We start from the raw sequence: 18,010 nt of genomic DNA, 5'->3' as shown, positions 1-18,010 counted from the left end.
GCATTTGAAAACTCAAACCAAATAGAGTGATTTTTAAATTATAAATTATGTGTTTTGTTTGTAAATGGATGGATTATAAGATGTTACAATATTTTATATAAAATTTATTTGTATATTATTACTTTTGTATTTTTATTTTAGTGGGAACAAATAAAAAGTTATTAGGAAAAATCACAAATCAGGGAACAGTGAAAAAAATATTTCATTCATGGGTTACAATGTGTATAATGTAAGTCATTTATCTTAATGGTACCTGTTTTTTTTTTTTTTTTTTGTGTGTGTGTGTGTGAAATTTACACTCAAAAAAATTTCATATGTGGAGCGATTATTTTTAAACTCACTAATTCGCAATTGCTCCAAATAATTACTTCCCCGACCTATTTTGTTTTTAACTATTTTAATTTTTTAAAAATTATTAGATATTCTCAAAATATCACATAATATTATTTATAAATTACTCTCGATAAAGCTCCTCCCTCACCACTCCACCCCCTTGAACAAGAGAGAATCAGAGAAGGAAGAGGTATAAAAAAGGGGAGAACAGGAAAACAACAATTATTTATTTATTTATTCTGTAAAACAATATAAGATTTCGATATATTTAGCATTAGTTTGAGAAGTTTTAAATATGTTTACAAAATTTCTTTTCACAACTACATATACAACTGTTACTATATAACTAGTTGTGAAAGGACATTAAGTAGTTGTATTGGGAAATTCCCTATTAATTTTTCCAATTTTATGTGGATGGATATTTTTAAAATATAAACCTACTAATTTATAATAAAATTTATTTTTCATTTATTTATAATATTCTCTTTAACTTATATGAAAAATCAATCTCACATACAATATATATATTTGAACTTATATAAACCATAAACATCATAAATAAAAAAACAAAACAAAATAGAAAATAACAAAATAAAAAATAGCACAATGTACCAATTAAGGTACCATGACACATGAGAACTTATCGACATAATTTTCACAAAAATGCTCAAGCATTGTTTGCAGTTTAAGAGAGAAAGTTGTTCATGATTATGTCAAGCGCTTTGCACATGGCTTTCAATGACTCAACTTTGAACGTAGTAAGCCCTATCCCTTCCATTAGATCAACTACCTTCTCAGTGACCCTCTCCCATTCAAAGCACTAAATCAATGACCCCAAAGCCAAACCCACAACACGTTGTGCCAGACCAGCCCTGGGGCAGGCCCTCCTTCCCATCCCAAATGGCATCAACTTGTGTCCTTTTACTTCCCTACCTGTGAACCTCTTAGGCTTAAAGCTTGTAGGATCATTCCAAACCTTAGCGTCTCGGTGAATGGCCCATGCATTAACCAACAATATTGTGCCACGTGGCACATTGAACCCCCCCTATAGTGCAATCACCCAATGATACATGTGATAACAACAACGGTGCTGCTGGAAACAATCAGAAAGTCTCAGAGATGATAGCTTGAAGGTAATGTAGCTTTGAGATATCAGGTTCATCAATCAAGTGATCTTGGCCTACATTTGCATCTATCTCGGCTCTTGCCTTCTTCAATACCTCTGGGTGGTTGACTAGACGGGAAATTCCCATTCTATTGTCACTGATGATGTATCTACACCCGCTAGTATCATGATCTAGACATTAAAGTTAATAAATGAAAATGAAAAAATAAATTATATTTTTACAAAATTGATTTTATATTTGTAACAAAAGATATTATGTTTTAAAGTATTAGACCTCAATTCTACTACATTATTTGCATGTAATTTATGTGTATATATATTTTAAAACATAAAGTATTATAACGCAGCGGGAAAAACATTTAGATCATACCTTTAGGTAATAGAACCTCGCGGGTAAATCACGTGCTTCCAGAAATTGAACAACGAACCCAGCAGTGGAGTGATACTACAAAATGAGTATCACCCACACAAGTCACAGTGCAAAATGGCTTGATCGTTGTTTAATGGAAGAGAGTCAGAGAGAGAGTCTGGAAAAAGGTTATGGGTAAAAATCACATAACGTATCTGATATACGTATCTGATATATCAATATATTATCTAAAATATATAATCAGATATATAACCACCAATATATATCTATCCATCTATTCATATCTATTGATATGATAGATATAGATATCCTGAATGGTTATCCAAATAAGTTTTGAATTAAAATTCTAACTTATATGGTTCAGGTTCAAAAGGTTCAAAGGGTCATGCCACATGGGCGCCCAATTTCTAACATCTCCCACTCGTACATGAGTTGGCATGACACTGTCAGATCTCTATCTCAATTTCCCCAAAAATGAACAATCTCATATTAGCCAATGCACCGTGCGACTGCTAAGAACACCTGTATGTGGGAGCTCTATACTAGAAACTCAAAATGAGCCAGAATAGAGACATCAACCCAAAAAGAACAGAAATAGTGTCTCATATACCCCAGACCCATCTAATCCCTTAAAAAGAGCATGTTTGACCCTCTTAATTCTTGCAACATATTCATACTCAATCCGCCTCTCATACAGAGCGATATGAGTTGCCGGCAGTGAATATACAACAGTGGTGTAATACTAGATGATCTTCCCTTTGCCCTCATGCCATTTAGTTTAGAATTGACCACTTTCCTAGTGATGTCCCTTAAGGCCGAATCATACATGACCGTCGGCAACATACCAAAGTAGCAGAACATCAACCCCTTACCTTATGACATACTCAAAAGTCACAAAAGGGTACATAAATGAAAGTCATATCAATAATGACACGTAAGACTCGCACGGTGAGGAAACAGGGATCCGTTCTCTCACCTCATTACTCGGTCGCCAAGCACATATAGTATGAATACATGCTACGGTGGAATAACTCTTCAAAAAGAGTGATGTCATACTCGATACACCATACAGATATTAGTCTAGTCGCTTTCTAGCGCCTAACCCGAATTCTCTATTTGCTCGCCTTCCAGACGCCAAATGAGATCTCGCATCTGGCTAATCATAACAGGCACAACATGGAAAGTGGGTACAAACATCCATGTTTGGTCCTTAACACGACCTCATCTTGGTTGTAACCAAGGCGACATGCATAGTGGATAATTTAAGCCTCTCTTGGCTCTAAATAAAAAATAAACCACTAGTCTCATCCTTGCTCGCTCCCAAGAGCCAAGGGCGATTGTTCGTGTGAGTGAGTCAATCTTGCCTGCTAACATCATCATCTGCTAATCATTATGACACAAACCATAATAGTGTCAACATCCCATCATCTCACAACAAATAAGTGATCGATCTAAAAAACATGACCACAGCCTGCGCAATTCTAGATTCCAAGCATAATCCTTATCAGCACCTCTTGCGATAAGCATATACAACAGAATCCACCATTTGCGCCTCACATGAAGTGGTTCAAGATCACTACTTCTTGCGCAATTACCTCTCTAAAGATATTTTGGTGACCAATTTGCGTTCATTCTTGATGCGCCCAACTAGCGCATTGAATCTTATAAGGAGCAAATTAATATACTACTAGTAAAGCATTCTATCCACAGTCTAATAAGTAAGGTCAATGTCTAAACAACTCAGTTGACCATTTACCAAAGATAACACTTATCATGCCAAATACACCCACATAGCGTACTTTAGGCTCCCACAACAAAGAAAAGATCAAGGAATATAGGTCATCTGTTTCTTCGATAAACAATCTGAGGATTCACTCAATAGCTAAGGCTTTGGCTTTTACCAATAGGTAAGTCAATGGGTTTGCAATTTTGCATCTAGAATCGTTCTAGGATATTCCTTATGTAAGTCATTGAAGACAAAACAAGAATTCTCCCCAAACAATCCCTAAGGATCGTACATCCGAGCATATAAATTACATCACCCATGTCCATTATATCTAAAACAGAGGATTGTCCAGCCTAGGTGGCGACAACCCTATAAATTCCTGGCTCATAATGACTAAGTAAGGAAAAGCTTCTTTTGGACCATTGATCATGCCTCAGTGGTCTTCATCGATCATCGTTGGACTATCATGGCTTGACGAAATCTAAGAACCACTATTTAGATAATTGTTTTAGGCTGTAAAAGATTTATTGGAACTAGCAACCTTTTTGCGCTCCTAACTTTTCACCATAAAAACAGAAGGTAAATCCCTACGGATCTACTTATCCAATTCTCTAACGAGAAAGTTGGGTCACAATGTCCACAAATCAATGTTTCGAACTTATGTAAATCATAGCCTAAGTCAAAATAACCTCACTCCCCAGGAGGAAGTTTTCTCATGGTCTACATTTTCCTTAATGGTGCGACTTTTCGGTATCTAGCGAGCCTTATGCCGCAACAATGACTATCCAAATTACGCATAACTTTAGAACAATTTCGCGTCATAATGGAAAGTCAACCAAATTATAGAAATGGTTAATCTTCAAAGACTTTGTCTTAAATTGCGCAACATTGATCCACTTTCTAAAAACAGGGGACTAGAGCCTTTGACATTATCCTAGGCTCTTTGTCATCTTGCGGAGCAATCATGAATGTTTCCTTCTCAATCACCCAATGATGACGTGAAAAATTTTCACATTCGCTACCACGCAACTAAGAATGTAGAGTATTTTTCTCTAACGGATTAATCCATTGGTAGGCACATCGCTACCATTGTCCCTAGGATATTGAAAATTTCTTTCCATTCTCAACTAGGCTACATAAAGTGCTATGCTTAGAATTCTCTATCTTATAGAGTTCCAAAACTCTATTCACGTCACCTTTACTAAGAAAACTTTATGTGACTTAGTTACACTACCACAAAGCTGCTTACCTATCCGGAGGGTTTACATGGCCGCATACAATAATGTGCCACACGACCCTATATGTTTACAAGACAGCATACAATAATGCGCTATAGAACCCTAGGTCTTAACTTTGCAACCTTATGAGAAGTAAAATAAAGATAACCTACTTAACGGTTACAGATCACCCATAGATGGCTCTCTGCTAACCCATTACTCAAATGGAGTGTAAAATCTGATATGGAGGGCACTTAGTTAGGGATATAGGCAACAAACTAGTGCAATTCGCAATTGGGAAACATTTTGCACCATTATCCACCTAACATTAACAATATTTAATTCCTTATCTCTACTACACCATTGAGTTGTTGAGTACAAGGAATAATCAATTTTCTAAGCATCCATTTCTCTTCACAGAGCTTTCTAAAAAAAAACTCAAATAGATACTCACCACCTTGGTCAAAACTAAAAGCACAAAAGCTCTTATCCAATTGATCCCGACCTCATATGTGCAATGTCAAAAATCATCTCAAAACTTTTGACTTATGAGAGATCAAATAGTCTTGACTCAGATGCGTATCGTAATCTATAAATGTGTCGAGATTGAGGCTTAGCTATTATACCCTCACACATATCTAGTCACAAATATCATAGTGGACTAAATGCGCCAAAACAAATGACCTTCTACGGCTTTCCTACTTACTTGTGCGCACCCATTGCGAACAAAGTTGCACATTCACATGAGAGTAGGATGTCACAAGCAAGTGGGCCCGAAAGGTCCTACTCAAACCATCCATGTCATCTTCTTATTAATGTGATTAAGTATAACAAGCCACTGGTTTATGTCCAATGTCATAAACTAATTCCAATCATCCTAATGTGTGAGTTCTCGAAGACAAGTTTAAAGGTTTAAGCCCAACTAGGTAATGACTCATGACTAATTCATGTTCACTAGATCATAAAAGGATGTCATGGAGATACCAAGTGCACCTAAGTCGCAAATTTAACTAGTAAGTGCTAATCCCCTGCACTTTTAAGTTAATTTTATTCTCCATACACTTTACTGCATCTAATTGAAAGATGACGATATTCCTCTTGCCATCTCTGTTTCTCGCTTCATAGTTACTTGCAATTAATTCTACTATCCACAAGAAGGAGAGAATAAGTTATCAATCTATGACAGCTCCTAAAGTAACTTAAGCGCGAATTAGGCTAAATAGTCTAATTCAACACAATGCTCTAACAAGCGATGCGTTAAATTCTTAGAGTCATAACAACCTTGTCGGCCTTGACCTTCTCATTACTATGCTGCAACGTTTGCGCTTAGTGGTAAACGTTATTCAAAACGTTAGCCTAGCTAAGAAATTATACAAAGAAGCACCTCCTCATGTCTCACACTCAAGTGTGGAAACAGTAAGTGTCCAAACTAAGACAAGTTGACAATGCTAACAGATTTTCCCGCCACTTGGGGCTAATCTTTTCACTTGGTGTTAAAAGATTTTGCTGCTACTAAGCGCTAATCTTTTAACTTCAAGTGATACTTCAATGCACACTATTATAGTGCATGAAATTTTGCTCCATCCACTCCCAACAGTTGGATAAAGAGAAAAACACTACTCATACTGGCTACTCATCTTACACTTAATGACTAATTCATTTAAGCTTGTATTTCTTGGATGACGTGACTTTTGAATGTTACTTCATCCAATGATGCAACATCACTACAAGTCAAATTACAAAGTCAATCCGCGCAGCTCAATAGTCAAGATCATATATAGATCTATTGAGGGCTTACTAATTTCATAACTCCAAAACTCAACAATCAAAACTACGTAGCATGCCGTTAACCATAGCGCATACATTAGTTTTAATTACGCCAAACAAGGCAACAAAACCACGGCGACTTTGAGTCATGTTTCCTTACTTTGGCTCAATTAAGATCTGACCTAAAGTCTCCAAAACTTTTACTCATCTAAAAAATATGATTACATTGTTCATATTTGAACATCTCTACTAAGTCTAGGTCAACCAATTAACTTCGATAAGCTAAGTCAATTTAGAGAGAAATTCGCATCGGGATTAATTTGATTAGCGTAATAAAATTTTGCCACAAAAATCTAAATTAAATAGTGACAATATTACACAAGTCGCAAGATCAAAAATCTGCTATGCTCGTAATCATCTCTTGCGCCACAGGTGACAATTATCCAAAATTTAATTTAATTTATGCGTAAAATATTGATTTTCGGGAGTTAATCTACAAAGATTTCTTTCAACCGAATAACCTCCCACTGATTGTGGCATGTCTAAAAACATGATAAAAAATTATAATTTCATACAATAGCATCATAATGTAGATTCACAACCAACTCATGCTATGTCACAATTAATAATGGAATTTAAACAAATAACAATTAATCACGCTATTCTAATTACAACATATTAGAAACTCTAGGCAAAAAACAACAATATGTTGTATTTAATATTTAAATTATGTCATAACAGAAAGTATATCACTTCTGAAATTTTCTGGTATTTTCTGAAATTTTAAATAACTAATAAACACACATAAAATTAGAAATAAATATTCCAGAATCTGGTAAAATGAAAAAACCATACCAGTAAATAGTAAACTATAACAATAGTCTATAATAAAAAATTCAGCCCCAGAAACTTAATCATGCAACACCAGATGCATTTTAAAGCAGAAATAATGAATTATTATTTCAAGAAAAATATTTTTTATTTTCATAAAATTTTGAAAATTTTACAGAATATAGAAAATTTAATTTTGAGTCTAATGGTCGCAACCACGCTTAAAACAAAGCTAAAACGAATTACTTATGACCATTTAACGAGATTCAGAATTTAAAGCAAAACAAGCAGCGCCTTAGTACCAGCAGCCAAGCCAGCCAAGCCACGGAGGAAAAACGGAGCAGCTCTGTGCACGGCGCAGCACGTGGCTCAGCGAGCAGCTCAGCGAGCGGCTCTGCATGCGGCACAGCGTGTGGCTCATCGCCTGGCGCGCGCGTGCGCATGAAAAACGTAGACAGCGCACACGTGGCAGCGCGTGGAAGTTGTTGACGGCGTCAGATGGCGCGTACGAACTATGCGCCGCCTTCCAGGGTGTTTTCTGGTCGAATTTCGGTACTGCCAGACTCCATTTTCTAAAATAAATACATTTATGGTATTAAAAATGATATTTAATGAACATAAAAAAGATGTATTTTACGCTCTTAATCTAATGAGAGTAGATATCTCCCTCCTTTATTAATATTCATGCATATATCATGTATATATATTTATATAAAAATATACACATATTGTAATGCATAAAAATAAGCACGAAAAAATCCATATTGGCTCTGATACCAATGTAAAACATAAAGTATTATAACGCAGCGGGAAAAACATTTAGATCATACCTTTAGGTGATAGAACCTCACGGGTAAATCACGTGCTTCCAGAAACTGAATAACGAACCCAGCAGTGGAGTGATACTACAAAATGAGTATCACCCATACAAGTCACAGTGCAAAATGGCTTGATCGTTGTTTAATGGGAAAGAGTCAGAGAGAGAGTCTGGAAAAAGGTTATGGGTAAAAATCACATAACGTATCTGATATATCAATAAATTATCTAAAATATATAATCAGATATATAACCACCAATATCTATCTATCCATTCATCCATATCTATTGATATGATAGATATAGATATCCTGAATGGTTATCCAAATAAGTTTTGAATTAAAATTCAAACTTACATGGATAAAGTTCAAAACATTTAGGTTCAAAAAGTTCAAAGGATCATACCATATGGGTGCCCAATTTCTAACATATATATCACACATCATTAATCACAAAAGTAAGAGCTTTGCTCTGGCTTTAAATAGGCCTTTCGCTAGTGGACGGTGGGATTGGTCTCTCAGGAATTAATCGAGGTGCGCACAAGCTGGTGCAGACACCTTGAGTTATCAAAAAAAATCACAAAAGTAAGAGACGATAGGGAGATGAATTTTCCATATTTTAGCCTATTATATTTATCAACATAATAAATATTATATGTGTATGTAAAATATTTCATATCTAAAAAGTAATAAAATTCATTATTATTTTAATATAATGAGTACTACATGCAAACATATTTTTGTAGTATGAATCTACCTTAGAAATGAAAAAAAAAAAAAAAAAAAAAAAAGCAACGAAAGTCATCCCCTAACATATATCGTTTTTTCAATTATTATTTAGGAGTTTTAATTGCTATATAAATTAAAAAAATATTTTAGTTTGTTATTAAATACTTTCTTTTTAATTTAATCACAAGTTAATGCCACTGAACACTGATGCAACATTCAAGTGGATATAAATTCAATTGTTGTACGTAGGGATATAATTGGTTCAATATGACCAATATTTAAGTAAAATTCGTCGTTAAATCATTAATGTCAATTTTATTATTTTAAATATAATACGCTTCTTGTATTGAGATTTTAAAAATGAATAAAAGTGAGTTGAAAATCTAACAGAAGTGCTGTAAAACTTTAATTAGAACTGCTACAGTACAATTTTAATGAGCTGTCCATCTAAAAATAAAAAATAAAAATAAAAATAAAAATAAAAATAAAATAAAATAATAAAATAAAAGATAAAAAATAAGAAAAAAAAAAGATAAATTAATACTCTATTAAAAATCTCTTCCTAGAGGTTTAAATCATTTTTGAAAATCTAATCGCGTAATGCTTGGACGACGAAGCAAGTGGAACATTCATACTGACAAATCCGTGGACCAAGTCAGTCAATACGTGGGTCCACGAAGAACAACTGCTGTCAAGTGACATAATTTAACGGTGAAAGTGTAAATTTTTTTTTAATAAAAATATTAAAAATTTTATCAAAAATTTTACAAAATATCTCACATGAGACCTATATTAGGTGATTCTACATATAAAATATTTGATAAAAATTTTAATAAAATTTTTAGAATCTCTAGCATTATTATTTTTTTTAAAATGATCTGCAAATAAAAATTAATTATTTTGAATTTTTTATTCTTTAAAATGAATTATATGTTAATTTATTTTTTTTATTTTTTAAACGTATTAAATTTTAGATGCATTTAATAATTATAATTTTTTTTAAAAAAAACCATAATATGCTGATTGTTTTATATTTATTGAATTTTTAACAAAAATTCATAAATATTTACTTTTTAAGTACATTTAAAAGTTAAAATAATTAATTAAAATATTAAAAAAATCACTAAAGACAAAAAAAAAAAAAAATCAAAACTACATTCGAAAACTCATACCAAATAGAGTGATATTTTTTAGAGATTATAAATTATGTGTTTTGTTTTTAAATGGATGGATTATAAGATGTTACAATATTTTATATAAAATTTATTTGTATATTATTACTTTTGTAACACACTTCAAACAAGAGTTCAGATTTACACACAACAAAATTACATATATAGTGCAATTATTTTTAAACTCACTAATTCTCACTTGCTCCAAATAATTACTTCCCTGACCTATTTTGTTTTTAACCATTTTTTAAAATTATTAGATATTTTTAAAATATCACATAATATTATTTAAATGTTACTTCGGGCAAAATTCCTCTTATGCTCCTTTTTAGTCATTTTGCTTACCATGATAAAGGTGTCTCTATTTACACACCACCTTTCATCTCAAGACACATCATTAATTAATTTATTTTTTATTATAATATTAACCTTATGTAAAACGACCATAAAGGGCAAAGGGTTATGAAATATACCTTATGTAAAATTACCATAAAAGATAATAATAAATATAATACACACCTCTCATTTGAAACGTTACTTACGTATCTTCTCTCTCAAGAATCCAAAAACTCAAAAATAAAAACTAAAACCCTTAAAGAAACAATAAAAAATATAGGTATTATTGAAGATTTTGATTGGACTGAATGATAAATGCATTTGGCAATATTGGTTTGGAACAATGGAGCAAGGAAAAAGTTAGTTTTTCATTTTTTTTTTCCGTTTTCATGAACTTGCTGAGTGGTAAGCCGTTTGTATTTGTTTGGATACCCAGATTGGAACAATGTACTCACGTTCGACTATCTACAACCGAACAAGTTCTAATTGTTCAATTTTCTAGTGTCGAACATAGTCCACATGTTCGGTTAATAAGTTCCGAACTTATAGCATTTGTTTGGTTTTCAACAGTCGAACTTTTGAACTTAGCTCGACTCTGTATTTCCGAATACTTATAACAATTTTTTTTTTTTTTTGGTTTTTCCAGAACTGTGCATCCATGGAGGGGGTCGTAAACCAGAGAAGAATGAAGTGAAGTCGTCTTCAGCATGAATGGAGATCAGTTTAGACTGGTTCCTAAACCTCTGCGATGGCAATGAAACAGAGAATGCAGAGACAGACGCATGATTCTAATGTCGAGGGGGCGAGTGTATATGCAATCAAAAAATTTGTAATGAGCATGTGATATACAATATCAATTTCTACCCAAATATCACAAAAATATATAAATAGATGTTTTCATTCATCGTATATAATTACAAAATATAATCAAAATACAATTGATATGTTTTAATAAATCCATATTAATTTTCAAAAAAGTAATTATTTGCTCTACATATCTACTTAGGCATCTAAAGTTGTGCTCGATAGTTGACAGTAGAAATGTAATACATGTAACACCCTCAAAATAATACATATAAACCCACATTCAAGACATCCATAAACTTAAGAGAATAAAGCATAATTCTATTTATCAGAGTATTCTTACAAAAGATATTACATTTTGACAACAAAAGTAAATGCCCTCTAGGTTACAACTTTCTAAATCAACACTTGGTTACAAAAAGAGAGTATTAACTCTAATACATATTAAGACCTTGGCCTGAATTTACATGTAATATCAAAAGAACAACAAAAGGGTCTATTAGCCTCAAGCCTCCCAAGTTACGTCATTGGAGGTGGCATATCACCTGAACCTGAAAATGATGTCCCATATAGGGTGAGCCAAAACCCAGTAGAGATGTACTAAACCAAGTATGAGAGATAACTAAAACAAGAGCATTTGATAGATGGTTAACACTTATAAACCAAATTATATCACAATACAGTTTCATGACTTTCATGTCCATGTTACATTCCACATTCCTCTACTTATCCAAATCATTTCATAAACATAGTTCAGAACCTGGCCAACAAGTAATGAGAATACATTCCCTATTAAAACATTTCCTTTATTCACAATTCAAATGAGTCTACAACTCACATTAAAAACACTTCCAATATTTCAATTTAATACACACATTTGCTGTATTAACACTTCAAGTGATACACATATTTGCTGTATCCATGGAGTCCATTCCCTATCTCCTCCCAAACAGGTTTGAGAGTCCATCCCCTATCTCCTCTCAAACCATGGAGTACATCCCTTATCTTCTCCCAAACAATATACATATACAATGTATTTAACAATTGTCATACACAATAATCAATCAATACACATATTTGCTGTATTAATTCAACCGTCATATTCAATGACATATTCAATGTGATTAGTTTTAGTTTTTCCTAATCAATATACAATGTCTACAACAATCAAGACTATCCTCCACCGATAGCCCAAAGCAGTTATTTCTAAACAGATAATAAATGCAACAAACAGATATAATATCCACATTCTCATAGGTGAGTGATAACTAATCCAATTACACCATTTAATCCATAATTTCTCAATTTCATTATCTTCAATTCAATTTCATGTTTCCACAAATTAATTATTCAAATTAATTAATCAACACAATTAGGGCATTTTTCCCTTTTTTCTCAACTATTGGCCCTAAGGCTCAATTTCTTTCATTTAACAACAATAGTACCATTTCCCAAGGTTTCATATACAAATGGAGTTTTGAAACACAAAACCCCTCTTTCAAATTTACACAACAAACCCAAACTTTTCCCAAAATTTCCCAACAACACCAACTAATCGAAATGACCAAAATTTATGTTAAAACTCATAGAATAGAGTAGGAAATCCCTACCTCGAAATGAAGAGACCAAAGAAGAAGATGGTGAAAATCCAAAGTGCTCCAAATCCACAAATTTTCAGATTAAAACGTAGCCCACACAACCCTCTATCTTTCTTACAAAGAACATAGGGTAGAAACACACTAAAAATGGATGAAACCATAGAGAGAAGGTAGGTGTAGAGAGAGGAGCGGCTGGATCTAGGGTTTATATAAAAGAGGAGATGAAAAAGTGAAGTGTAATCCCGCTGGTGTCTACTGATATAACACAGGCTCGCTCGAGCGAAGGATTGGTCGCTCGAGCAACCAGATACAAAGAACCCTCGCTCGAGCGTAGAAAGCCTCGCTCGAGCCAACAATGCGAAGCTTCAGGTCTGCAACCTAGAAGCACGCTCGAGTGACAGAATGCTCGCTCGAGCGAAGAAACCCAAAACATAGACCTCGCTCGCTCGAGCAAAGAATTGCAACCTACAGGTCCAAAACCAGACGCAGACGCAAGCTCGAGCGAAGGACTTCTCGCTCGAGCCACCAGATACAAAACTCAACTCTCGGTCAATCGAAGGAACCCTGGCTTAAGCAAAGGATCTATAACACAGAACTCGCTCGAGCGACAAAAGGCTCACTCGAGCGAAGGACCAAAATTCTGGGCAGCAACCATTTGCTTCTAATCACACCCAACCTGTAACAATCCTGCCCAAAACATCCTATAACTCAAATACAAAGTATTGAAATACGGAAACAAGATATAAATCACAACTGACATCCACAGAACCAAGTCCGAATACAACAACCAAAGGAGGAAGAATCGGGATCGATATAATACAAAAGTATAAATAGTTGACTGAGAATTACACAAATGGTTCTATTACTAGCATTACCAAGTTCATAGTCCAATCTTTTTTTCCCAAATAATAAACCCTAACTCTTCTTCAAGAGAGAGAAAGAGATAGAGAGACGAAGATCATGGAGAGAGAGAGAGAGAGTGTGTGTGTGTATGTGTGTGTGTGTGTGTGTGTATCAGAGTACTGCAGGAGGAATCACGATCTTAAACGCCGGAAGACTCCCGACGCACGAGAGAGAGCTGTGTATTGGGTCACTGGTTCTGATGATTTGGGTTCACTGGTTGTGAAATAAGAGAAAGAAGAAAAGTTTCTTTGTTTTGAATATATGATGACTGCTCTAGGTAGGCTACTGCTGCCTACATATGATTGAGAGTTGTATCTTCTTGACTAATCATTTAAATTTTTTTTTTTATTTAGTTATAAGAAAAAAACTAAAAAATTTGGGCCCTAATTATACGAAAAAGACTTTAACATATTAACAAATAAATTCGCAATTATTTTAACATTACTAAATTTAAAAAAAAAGTAATCATACTTAAAAGATAAATTATTATTATTATTAGTATTAGTATTAGTATTTATCAAATAAATAAATAAAATTTTAAATTTTAAAGTACAAAATTCAGGGGAGTGGCGGTTCTTAAATTTTGTGCAAAAACTTTGGGATGCCAAACCTATATAATTTTAAAATATTTATAATTTTATTACTATATCTAGGGAATTTTTTCAAAACTTTGGGGGGCGGTCGCCCCTGCCAGCCCCCCCTCGGTCCATCCCTGAGAGAATGGAGGGAGACGTTGTGTGTGTTTTTGAAATGGAGGTGTAGAATATGGAAGATTAAAGATTGTGGATTGGGTGTGTGAGTGAGTGAGGGTAAAGATGGAAGATTGTGGATAGGATGTGTGAATAAGGGTAAAAATGGAAGATTATGGTGTGCCTTGAGATGAAAGGTGGTGTGTAAATAGAGGCACCCCCACTTCACCCCTTTGAAGAAGAGAGAATCAGAAACTGAAGAGATATAAAAAAGGAGAGAAAAGGAAATAATTTTTTTTTTAATGTAAAAAATATAAGATTTCGATATATTTAGCATTAGTATGAGAGGTTTTAAATATGTTTACAAAATTTCTTTTCACAACTACATATACAACTGTTTATATATAAGTAGTTGTGGAAGGAAATTAAGTAGTTGTATTGAGAAACTCCCTATTAATTTTTCCAATTTTATGTGGGCAGATATTTTTAAAATATATATATACTAATTTATAATAAAATTTATTTTTCATTTATTTATAATTTTCTCTTTAACTTATTTGAAAAATCTCTCTCACATACAATATATATTTGAACTTATATAAACCACAAACATTATAAATAAAAAACAAAACAAAAACCAAAATAACAAAATAAAAAATAGCACAATGTACCAACTAAGGTACCATGACACATGAGAACATATCGACATAATTTTCACAAAAATGCTCAAGCATTGTTGCGGCTTAGGAGAGAACATTGTTCATGATTATATCACGTGCTTTGCACATGACTTCCAACGATTCAAGTTTGGGCATAGTAAGCCCTATCCCTTCCATTAGATCAACTACGTCTTCAGTGACCCTCTCCCATTCAAAGCACTAAATCAATGACCCCAAAGCCAAACCCACAACACGTTGTGCCAGACTAGCCCCAGGGCAGGCCCTCCTTCCCATCCCAAATGGCATCAACTTGTGTCCTTCCACTTCCCCACCTTCGAACCTCTCAGGCTTAAAGCTTGTAGGATCATTCCAAACCTTAGCATCTCGGTGAATGGCCCATGCATTAACCAACAACATTGTGCCACGTGGAACGTTCAATCCCTCTATAGTCAAGGACGGATCCAGAATTATGTCTTTGAGGGGGGCTACTCTATAGTTTAAAAAATTTGAGGGGTTATTCTATATAATTTTGAAATTATGTACAAAAAATTTGGAGGTGCGAACTCCTATAATTTTAAGTTATTTTAAAATTTCTAATATAATATATGATATTTTTCAAATTTTTGGGGGTGCGGCCGCCCTCCCTAGCCCTCCCTAGATCCATCATTGCCCATAGTGTAATCATTAGATGATACATGTAGTAACAATAACGGTGCTGCTGGAAACAATCAGAAAGTCTCGGAGATGATAGTTTGAAGGTAATGTAGCTTTGAGATATCAGGTTTATAGCGATCCCGGATTTACCCTTGTTGTATAGTGATCCGGACATGTGTCCGTGGATGTTGGTAGTTGATCATTATCTTGTTTACATCCTTTCTTACTTTGTATTTGAGTTATAGGATGTGTTGGGCAGGTTTGTTACAGGTTGGTTGAGTTTAGAAACCAAAACTAGTTGCCCAGATTTTGGCCTGTCCGCTCGAGCGGGGATCCTGTTGTTGACTGTCCGCTCGAGCGGGGGTTTTGGCGCTCGAGCGGGAAATACACCTATCCAGTATTTCCTGTGCAGTGTTGGACGCTCGAGCGGGGGATTGGCCGCTCGAGCGGGAGGTTGTGAGTGACGCTCGAGCGGGGCTTCGAGCGCTCGAGCGGGGACCTGTTGTGTCGAGATGCTGGGAGAGTGCATCCGGCGCTCGAGCGGGAGTTTGGCCACTCGAGCGGGAGTCTGTGAGTGCCGCTCGAGCGGGGGTTTGGACGCTCGAGCGGGGAGACTGGGTTTAAGTTCCGAGTTTTGACTTTTCAAATCACTTTTTCACTTTCTCTTCTCTCTCCTACTTTTCCAAAAACACCATTGTTGAGCCTCTCACTCTAGAACTCTACCTTCTCTCTAGGTTTTGATCTAGTAGGAGTGATTTGCTCATCTTTGGCCTTTACAAAAAAGTTGTTGATCGTCGAGGGCTATATTTTGATCCGAACATTTCGAGTTTTGGAGCACGTTGAGTTTTGTCATCTTCTCCCTTGGGGCTCCGGATTTGAGGTAGGGATATCCTACTCCTCTCTATGGATTTTGTCTTTAAATTTTAGTATTTTGAGATGTTGGGGTTGGTTTGGTAATTTTGTGAAAGTTTGGGACTTTTGTGTAATTTTACAAAAGTTGGGGTTTTATTTATAATAAACCTAGATGCATGTTTGGCATAGAGAAATGGAATAAATGTTGAATCATTGATGAAAATGGGACCTTAAGGGTTGTAATGTTAATTATGGAAAATGCCCTAATTACATTGTCTAATTAAATGGATTAATTAATCGTGAGAAATGAGGTTATGAAATAGAAACGTTGAGATTGGGAATGTATGGGGTTAAAGGGTGTAGTTGAATTATTTATCACTCACCGAAATGAAATGTTGATTGAATATCCATTTGTGCATTTATTTTCTGTTTAGAAATAACTGCTTTGGGTTATCGGTGGAGGATAGTCGTGATTGTTGTAGACAATGCATGATGATTAGGCAAACGAAAACTAATCAATGGAATGTGTCATGGAATTTGACGGTTGATAGAATACATTAACTGTATGTATTGAATGATGGTATATAGAACCAATGTGTTTGTATACGTTATGTGTAGAGGAGGAGACGGGGGATGTACTCCGCGGTTTAGGGGAAGATGGGGGATGTACCTCTAAACCGGATAGTGTTGGGAGGAGATGGGGGATGAACTCCGTAGATACAGCTCATATGCGTGTCTAGAGAAATGAAGATAGAGCTCATATGCTTATCTTTGAGAAGTGTAGATACAACTCATATGCTTGTCTAGAGAAGTGAAGATAGGGCTAATATGCTTATCTTTGTGAAATGTGGATGTAGCTTATATGCTTATCTGTGAATGTGGGATATAGTTCTTATACATATCTGTTGTGATGGTGATAGAGCTAATATGCTTATCTATTGAAAAAGAGAAAATGAAAAGTAACTTGGACTCATAAGTCGTTTAACTGAAGTGTGGTTTATGTGGATGTATCAGTATTGGCCATCTATCAATTGCTAATCTTTTAGTCATTGTTCATGGTTGGTTTAGTGTATTTCTACTGGGCTGTGACTCACCCTATATGGGAATATCATTTTCAGGTGCAGGTAGCATGCCACCTCCAAGGACATAGCTTGGGAGGCTAGATGCGAGCAGATTTTTGCTGTTTAGTTTCTTTTGATGTATTACATGTATATTCAAGCCAAGGGCTTAATGTGTAGATGAGTTAGCACTCTTTTGTTGTAACCAAGTGTTAACTTGGAAAGCTGTAAGCCCGTAGGGCACTTTCCTTTTGTTGTTAACATGTAATACTTTTGTAATGAAACTCTGATTAATAGAAGAATGTGGATATTTTGTATGTCAATGAATGTCTTAATTGATGGTTTAATGTTATTTTTTGAGGACGTTACAA

At 34.6% G+C, this 18,010-nt stretch overlaps 1 pseudogene; it reads right to left on the bottom strand.

Moving 5' to 3' along the window:
• Positions 1-668: 668 nt before the first annotated feature.
• Positions 669-18,010, bottom strand: part of LOC114258458 (cytochrome P450 81Q32-like) — a 41,602-nt pseudogene continuing 24,260 nt past the window's right edge.

This window comes from Camellia sinensis, chromosome 1, assembly GCF_055761805.1.
Source record: "Camellia sinensis isolate YWXY chromosome 1, ASM5576180v1, whole genome shotgun sequence".
NCBI classification, from domain to species: Eukaryota; Viridiplantae; Streptophyta; class Magnoliopsida; order Ericales; family Theaceae; genus Camellia; species Camellia sinensis.
This window is presented reverse-complemented; position numbering and strand designations above follow the sequence as displayed.